Source organism: Aphelocoma coerulescens, chromosome 2, assembly GCF_041296385.1.
Source record: "Aphelocoma coerulescens isolate FSJ_1873_10779 chromosome 2, UR_Acoe_1.0, whole genome shotgun sequence".
Taxonomy (NCBI): domain Eukaryota; kingdom Metazoa; phylum Chordata; class Aves; order Passeriformes; family Corvidae; genus Aphelocoma; species Aphelocoma coerulescens.
In genome coordinates, this window is record NC_091015.1 from 77740305 (window position 1) to 77749003 (window position 8699).

The 8699-nt window shown below is 39.7% G+C and overlaps 1 protein-coding gene across 4 annotated transcripts in view; it reads left to right on the plus strand.

Annotated features, from left to right (window-relative positions):
• The window catches only part of SLC35B3 (solute carrier family 35 member B3), a 47324-nt gene that overhangs the window by 24040 nt on the left and 14585 nt on the right, over positions 1-8699 (plus strand). The window lies entirely within an intron of this gene.

The following is an 8699-nucleotide window of genomic DNA, read 5'->3' on the forward strand; positions in this document are numbered from 1 at the left end:
ATGGGGCTAGAGGAGAGAGTCCAGCAAAGTGACATGAAGATGATGGACTTGACCATATCTCCTGTGAGGAAAGGCTGAGAGAGCTAGGATTTTTCATCCTGGAGAAGAGAAGGCTGGGGGTAATTTCATCAATGTGTATAAACGCTGAAGGGAGAGCACAAAGACAGGGGAGCCAGGCTCTTTTCAGCGAAGCCCAGTGACAGCACCGGGGCAGTGGGCACATACTGAAACCCAGGAGGTTCCCTCTGAATAGAGGAAGTACTTTCCTACTGTTAAGGTGATTGAGCACTGGCATGGATTGCCCAAAGAGTTCGATAAGTCTCCATCATTGGATATATTCAAAAACTGTCTGGATATGGTCCTGGGCAGCTGGCTGTGGGTGGCTTTGTGTTGAGCAGGGGAGGTTAAACCATATGACCTCCAAAGTGGCCTTCCAACATCAGTCGCTCTGTCATCTTAGATCTTGCTGTGTCTATCTTCCACTTTTTCTCCTGTTTACAAATTGTTAATAAATATACTTAAAATTAGTATCTCTGAGTTGGCTACAGTAACTGCTGGAGCTGGCAAAGCCATGCTGAAAACACCCGATAGTGTGGTTCTGGCTGTGAGTACCTTCAGAGCACAGTCCCATGGGGAGAGAGGCATCTTCATTTGGTAACTGCTGCTCAGTGCAAAACCAGAGTATGTGACTGAGAGCAAATGCAAGACACTTGCAGATGAAATTGATATTGTCAATACAGAAGGAGTTCAAAGTTTATTTTTATTTTCTGCATTTAGATCTTGCAGTGATGTTTGCTGCTCTAGCACAGCACCTGATCCACAGATAGGCTGGAAGTGTTGCTACACTGCTTGCTGCCACCTTGTCAGCACTTTGCATGAACGTGGACAGCTGTGGTAGATGCTGTCATAGTTGTTCAGAACCTGAGTATAAACTCCACTGGAATAGAGTCCTGTAGTACCAGGCACTAATGCGAGCAGATCTGTGCAAAAGTCCAGTACAGAATGGGGTCTACAGGAAACCTGGACAAACTGTTTATCAGGGACTGTTGTGATGGGGTAATGGTTTTAAACTAAAACAGGGTAGATTTAGATTGGGTATAAGGAAGAAACTGTTTACAGTGAGAGTGGCAAAACACTGGAACAGATTGCCCAGAGAGGTGGTAGATGCCCCGTCCCTGGAAACATTCATTCAGGGTTATGTTGGACAGGATTCTGAGTGACCTGATCTAATTAAAGGTGTTCCTGCTCATTGTGGAGGGTTAGACTAGGTGACCTTTAAAGGTCCCTTCTAAACCAAACTATTCTATGTTCTCAAAGAGGATTTGAGGCCCCTGGAAGGCTTTAATGCATAAAGAAGGGTTCATACAGGCTTCAGGCAGCAACAAGCAGAATTTAAGCTCTTTAGGCTTTAACATCCCTTTAATCTTTTGTTGATGTAGCCTAAAGTTAGGATTATTTATTTTATGTACTATCCAAATTTTGGTATTGGAAAATCATTTTAGTGAGAAATACACTAAAACTTGCCCTTAATAAGCAGTTCAAGCTAACAGCCTGTAGTGCTGGATACCTAGCTTACACCATCCTGTGCAGTGCAGCTAATAGGCAAAAACCTAGTGAGTGATTGGCCCCTTCAAATGAAGACTGTTATTCTTGCTGTTAGGAAATATATAAAAGAAAACAAATTCTGTGTAGCTTTGTAGATAAGAACTGGTTAAAAGGTAGCTAATCCTTACTACTAGTCACACCTGATTTCCCTGGACTCCTTATCCTTAATAAATGACTCGTGCCTGGCTGTACAAGCTTAGCTTGCAGACTTCATCTTTCCTGGGATTAAAGCAGCCTGAGATTAAGCTATCATGCTTGCATGCTTGCCAGGTATGAGACCACTTGCTGCCTGAAGCTTTTGGATCCCCAGGCACATAAGGTAAAGGCTGCTTGAATCAACCATCTTGGAAAATTTTGCATTGAGACACAGCTTCAATGAAATCTATTCTTTAATAGGTAAGAGCTTGGGGTTTTTTTCCAAGAAGTTGAAGCATAGGCTGTGTACAAATGATACCTAGTTTGGCTTCTCGGTAAAAATGTCGTTAGTGAAGAGAGCTAGCTTTCTTCCTACTGAAAGCTAAATTTGTATGGAGAGCAGGTGTAGCTGTGTATCAGAAAAGTGCAGTGTGATACCTTTTACCAGATTATATCTCTGCATTCTGCACTGTGGTAGGATAAGGAAAGAAATGAAAATCAAGATGTGTTGGAGAGTAATAGCATTAATTCTGGGCCATCCTGCTTTTACTTTGCATAGTATTGGATGCAACAGATACAAAGCAGGTTTCAGTAATCAAACTAAGGCTCAGGACAGGGATTTTTCAAAGGAACTGAAGACGGTATAAATACTGTTGAGCCTTTACTACTTTACTGTTCGGAAAATACCAAATTCAACCACCACTGAAGAGCATTGGACTGCCCCTCTCTGTGCAAAACTTCTCTTTCTGTCTGTGAAGACCCACTGTGAAGACAAATTAATCTTGTATATCCTGTTTGATGGACAAAGACATGTTTGTAGGTATGCTGAGACTTTATGGTTGGAAATAGGATGGCTTCTGTTAGTCATCTTCACTGCAGGTCCTTCAAATCTGAGAATATCCGTGCCAAGCTGAAAATGACTGAACCATGTTTGGTAGGTACACAAGTGGCTGAAGGGAGCTGTATATGATTTAGTGTGCAATTTCTTCAGCCTGCTAGATTTCTTCTTCTGGAGCTGTGGTTGTTTGATCAGATTAACTGTTCTCTTTCTGCTAATGACTTACAGTGTTAAAATGTGGGGTTTTGAAAATGCAGATTCTTGTGTTTTGCACAGTTAGGGAGTTTAGATTGATTCTTTTTAATTCATTTTATTTTTCCTAATTAGAATTCTATGGTGCAGAGGATTATTCATAAGTAATTTTCAATATTAGGCTTTTATCCTCAGTTTAGTTTATTTCTTGAGACTTCCAGTAAAAACTGTCTGCATCTTTTCTTGTCCATGTTCATTTCTATTATTGCAATCTCTCTTCAGGAGAATTGGTAACCTGCATTATTTTCTCAGCATCATGTAGTAAAGAATGGTACATGTCTGAAACTCATCACAACAGCAAATAAGATGGTGCGTAGTGCATCATCCTTACCAAACTGCCACAGCAGGGAGGCCTGGAAGTACATCCATTACCTCTGTTATTTCTCAAAAAAAGCTTAATTTTTCTGCCATTTGATGTTGTAAGGCAGCAACAGAAAAAGAGCTGAGGTAGCTGCGTGGGGATGTGAGCCTTTGGGAGAAGGATTGCTTGTGGCTTTATGTCCATGTTTGCTCCTCTGCCCTTACCCTTTTCATTTTCTCATAACTGGAGAATACATTTAAAAACCCGGCATCCTAGTTACTAATTTTGTATTCTGCAAGATTTTTTTATCATTTTGTACTCCTTTCACCATGACAACTATGACCTTATTGAGCATTCATTTTTTTCTCCTTTTGAGCAAAAGATACATGGGCTTTTTCTTTATGCAAAGGTCTTAAATTATTAAAAATAATGACCAGATCCCCAAAAATATGTAAACGTTTTGTTCCTTTAAATGGATGATAGACAGCAAAGAGTTTGTTTCCACAAATTCCTGTGACATGAGATTCAGAAAAATTCCGTACAGTGAATTCAGAAAGAGCTGCCTATGTGTGCACACTTCTCACTGAGCAAAACCCCATAAGTTCTCTCATATGTATTGAGCACATAGGTAGTTCCTGTGGAATAGCTGACAGTATAAGATCCCATTCTTCCATGCCTTGCAGCAGCTTTCATGTGTCTGTGACCTGAACTCCGTTACGTTTTGGAAAAAGCTGGAGAAAATCTGGGAGTGAGCAGAGGGATGCAGCTAATACTTCCTTGAATACATGTGTAGCCTGATAGCCTCAGAAGTCTCTTTAGCAGAAAAAATGGTGAAAAATCACAGCAAAGTCCCATTGCTTGTAGAGTCTATTTATGTCCAGCTGTCAAAACAGCAGTACCGGTAGCCTGTGAGTTGCCCACTGCTGTAGGGATGAACATGCCTTCTCTCTGCTAAACCAGTTAGTATTAAGTCTGAATTGATACCTGTTATATTATCCTCCTGATAAGTAAAACCAACACATTTTTCTATCAGGTGTAATTTCATTTCTGTTAAAGTGTGAGCTACATCCTGACTCTCTTGAATCCTGTGTAGTCAATAGCTGATTTGTTTTGACAGTGAAAGAACTGACATTTATGGGTCTACAGTTTCATCTCTTTGCCTCTGTAATTCTGTAATCCAAAAGCAAACCAAGTGATTTACTTGTATTTGTAGCTTAGAAGTCTGTGTCTGGCACTACTTCATATTATTTTTTAACAATGGATTAATAAAGTTCCGTTCAGACACAGCTCCCTGTTTTTTCCACAGTTATCTATGAAAATCTGTATTGTTAGTTTGCAAGAAATGCACTAACTACAAATTTGTCTCAGTTCTATTGAATGTAGTGCATTGCACTACACTGTACCAGAAAGCCTGTCGACACGTATGAGCTGCATGGACTGCAGATCTATTGTTATTTCACTGCAAGAAGACTGTAACTGCTGCTTACATTTCAGAAAAGAACAGAACAGAATCTCATATGCTTGGGATCTCCTATTGAAGCAGAGGAGTTAGTTCTGTTCTGCCAAAAAAGAACCTCTTTTCTGAAGAAAAAGAAAGTATTTGAGACCCTGCCTTGCAAATGAAGGACAGCACACTTGTGTGATCTCGTATGTTTAATATGCACTAAATTAGTGCTTTTTTGCAGAATAATGAACACCAGTTAGTGATTTTTAAAGAAACCATGAATGCAAATTGAGACTTGAAGAAATTCTTGAAAAGCAAAAGAGTACAGATTACCACAAAAGGAGATCGACCAGCTCCTCCCTGGGGCTGAGTTTCAGCAATTTAAACTCTTTCAAACTCAACAGCTAAACTGGAGTAACTGTGTGTATGATTTGGCTTGGGCTGAGGACAAATTTCATCCTTAGGGAAAGTGTAGGGAATATTTTGGTGTAGGAGAGGCAGAAGAAACAAAACCCAAGGAAGTTCACACTTACTGGAAAGTAATGTTTGATCTAAGAAAAGATGTTGTGTTTTTAGTTAAATGCTGGAATAGACCTTTATCCAGTGATTGACTTACCAGACCAGTCATCTTGGCTCCTGGAGTCTCTTTCAGTCCATTTTTCTTGAGAAGGCTGTAATGATACAAATTTATAGATAGGTTCAAATATGAGGATGAAAAGATGGGCACTTTCCCACCACATTACTTGGGGAGTTTTGTAGCTAGGAGGGAAGTGAAATAAAAGAATTAGGTCTTCTGTGTAGGTTTTCTATTAAAGGTGCTGTGTATCTTACCAGTTTTACAGGACATAATAGATTCAGCACAAATTATTCTTTTCAGTTTTACTCTTTATATTTCACTAGCATTGTAGCTGGAGCATCAACACCTGGGAATCTGTTCTTTGCATTTCTGTTACTCCTCCAAGGGAAGACTGAGATGGCAGTTTAGCAGGGGGTCAAGATTCTCGATGTGGATAAATACTGGGGTTTGTTTTACCTGTCCTTCCAAGATCCTGCCACTTTGAAAGTCCTCTAAAACAGCGGTTAAGTGGGAGAAAAATTGTCAAAATACTTACTTGGTATTCTTTGATTTTGCTGTAGCCTCTTTTTTTGGAGTAGAGATCTGCATGAGTGTACAGGTTTTTTTATTTTTTGATGGTGTCTTCATTAGCTATATTGAGTGCTGGTACTTAGTAGAGTTTCTTAATTGGCATTAATGTAACAGGTTTTTAATAGTTTATCCTAAGGAAAGTCTTGAGCTAAATTAAATTTAAATTCACATTTTGATAGTGTAAATGCACAGAATATAAATTTTGTGGGAGGTTATAACTATCCCCAGTCAGAACAGTCCAGTTTGTTTACCCACCTACTCACCCTCCTATCCTAAACACCCCACACCTTTTCCCTGATTTGCATCCAGGCACCCAAGGGATAAAACACTGAAGGAAAAATTTATAGCATTGTTTTTAAAGTGCCTAATTTGAAGATCTGAAATGCCTCTCTGACACTGAATAGTTACAGCTTCGTGTCTCTGCAGGCTGAGTTGAGGCTGAGGGCTTTAGTTACATTCTCTGCTTTGTTCTCCATAGTCTCATAAGTGTAACTTTAATTGAATTTTCTGGATTTACAGTACTTGTCTGAGGGAGTTTATTTGAACCACGTAGCTTTGGCTGTTTGTGTTGGGGTGACGCATACCCAGCTCGGCCTTGCAAACAGCCCTGTGGTGCAAAATCACCTTTGTCATGGGAAGCAAAGCAAACCAACAGGCAGTCAGCCACACATGAAAAATGACAAGATATTTCTTCCCATTTCAAAGGAAAAGAAGAGAGAATTACTCTAATGTGGATCTGCTGGATCCCAGCTTGGTGCCTTTGTGCCATAACCTCTGTATTGCTCTTCCTTTGTTTTATAGGTTGCACTTACAGTCAGTGGCCTTACACTGCTGTTTTAGGAAACTGTATGGCCTGGCTTTATTCCCATCAGCTGACAGAGATGTGAGAATTTCATTAGCTTGATAACTGTTCTCATTCTGACTGATACAACATGAAAAAATGTAGTTTGAAAATACCTTCCAGGGCTGTTGTGGTGGCCCAGATAGGGCTGTGTCAGAGACCCCAATTCATTTCACAGCGTTTCAGTCCTCTGGATGCCACGTTTACTAACTAGACTCCCACAGGTTTCTCCACAGCAGGCAGAAGGGCAGATGAGCAAGAAGCTTAGCCAGTACTTCAGCAAGTGTTCGGATACTTGATGGAGTTTCATCGGGAAATGCTTCTGATGCAGTAACTTCCTAAGGCTACCTTAATTAGCACATAGGCTTGCAACCTTCACTATGCCAGGATGGTCTGTCACAGCAGCAGGATAGAAATAGGTCTCTTTCTCACCTTACTACAAAGGGAGCTGTGAGCCTCTTAGGTAGTGTGACCTCAGAGCAAAGAACTCCCGTTGTCATCTATGAGTTATGGATTAAAAGTTTCATGTACTCAACTTTACTTAGGGGAAATAGTATTCATATCTTGAAAGTATGAGTGTTGAGCAAGTAAAATTCAAAATGCCTTGACTAGCTACCATCAAGCACCCAGCTCTTCCTAGATAAACAACAGGCTACAAATACGTCACAAAAATTGGAAAATAATGTTGAATTATAAATATATTTGAGAAAATTGTACTGCACTGGCTGACAATTCATTTTAAAAGAGGAGTTGAAATTGATCAAATAAATTGTTTGTTACTAATTATTTGCCTAGTGCTAGCTGTGATGTGAGACCTTGAGGGTGGGAATAAATTATCTTAATGAGGGATTAGGTTAAGGCATGTTATAAATCCTCATTTCAAGAGCTAACCCCACTATTAATATATTTGCCTATAACTGTGAATCTTCTTTAATAGCTGCCTGTCTTCTTTTGCACTGCATAAAAGTTCCTCTGTTTTTAAATCCATGTTCTGAAGAGGAAGTGTTGTCCTCCCTGATTTTTTCTTCATTAGAAACAACTCAGAAATAGCAACAAGAAAAGAACAGTAATGTATACTTGAAGTTGTATTTCATGATGGAGAAAGAAATGTTCACATCCCAAAGATGAAGTGCGAATACATCCCTGATTCCAGAAATCCTGTTGTATAGAGCAAAAAACCTTAGAGAGAGTTTTCCAAGTGAAATGAGGATGGAGGAAAGGGGCTAAACTGTTTATGCAACCTTGAAGGGAAAAGAGGAACTAGGATGCATGTATTGCTTTCCTGTGACAGAGTCAATAATTGCCTCTTATGATCCAAACACTGTACAGGCTCAGCACGGTTTGCCTTAGACAATCTAACTAGCAAAGATTTTAAATCCTATCTTCCTCCACTGAGCTTCCGTATTACACATTATTATCATACTTAATTATTATAACTGTTGTTAATAATTCATAGAAAATTCTGAGACAGGTAAATCGTAAGCCAATTGAAATAGGGACCATTTCCCTTAATGTATTTGGGCAATGTTTTGTGAGTCTAGATGTTAATGCAATCTCACAACCACGTAGTGATAAAACATTATGATTTCTTTCCCTTTGTCATTTTCCTTAGTTGTCCTCAAAGTGCTTTTAAGAGAAAAGGCATGTTAATATCTGTATTCCTACAGGCAGGTCAGCACCCACAGTCACTCAGCAGATCAAAGTGGCAATCAACACTCACTCCTCCATGTGTGTCATAGGCAACAGTCCTACTCATGCTCTTTTCCTTAGGTACTGCTTTGTCACAAGCCACTGGTGCTGTTTCCTAAGGTGGGAGTGGAGAAGCAGGAGGATGTGTTAGAAAGTCCTACCTTTCCATGAACTTGTTTTGTTTCAGAGTTAATTTCATTGGATTTCCTCTGTACTTTTAAGGCACAATATAGTGCCTCAGTTTTCCAAGGGCTTTAGAGGACTTTTAGAAAAGATACTTTACTTGCCGTCTTTTTGATTTTTTTAAGTATACACTGCTGGTTTTTACTCATTACCTGTCTCCCTCTTTCTGCAGCACTTGGTGTATAATTGTTTCAGCTCTTGGAGCACACACTAGCCATACTTATTGTCAGAGCTTTTGGGGGATGCTGTCCATTTCACTGGAAA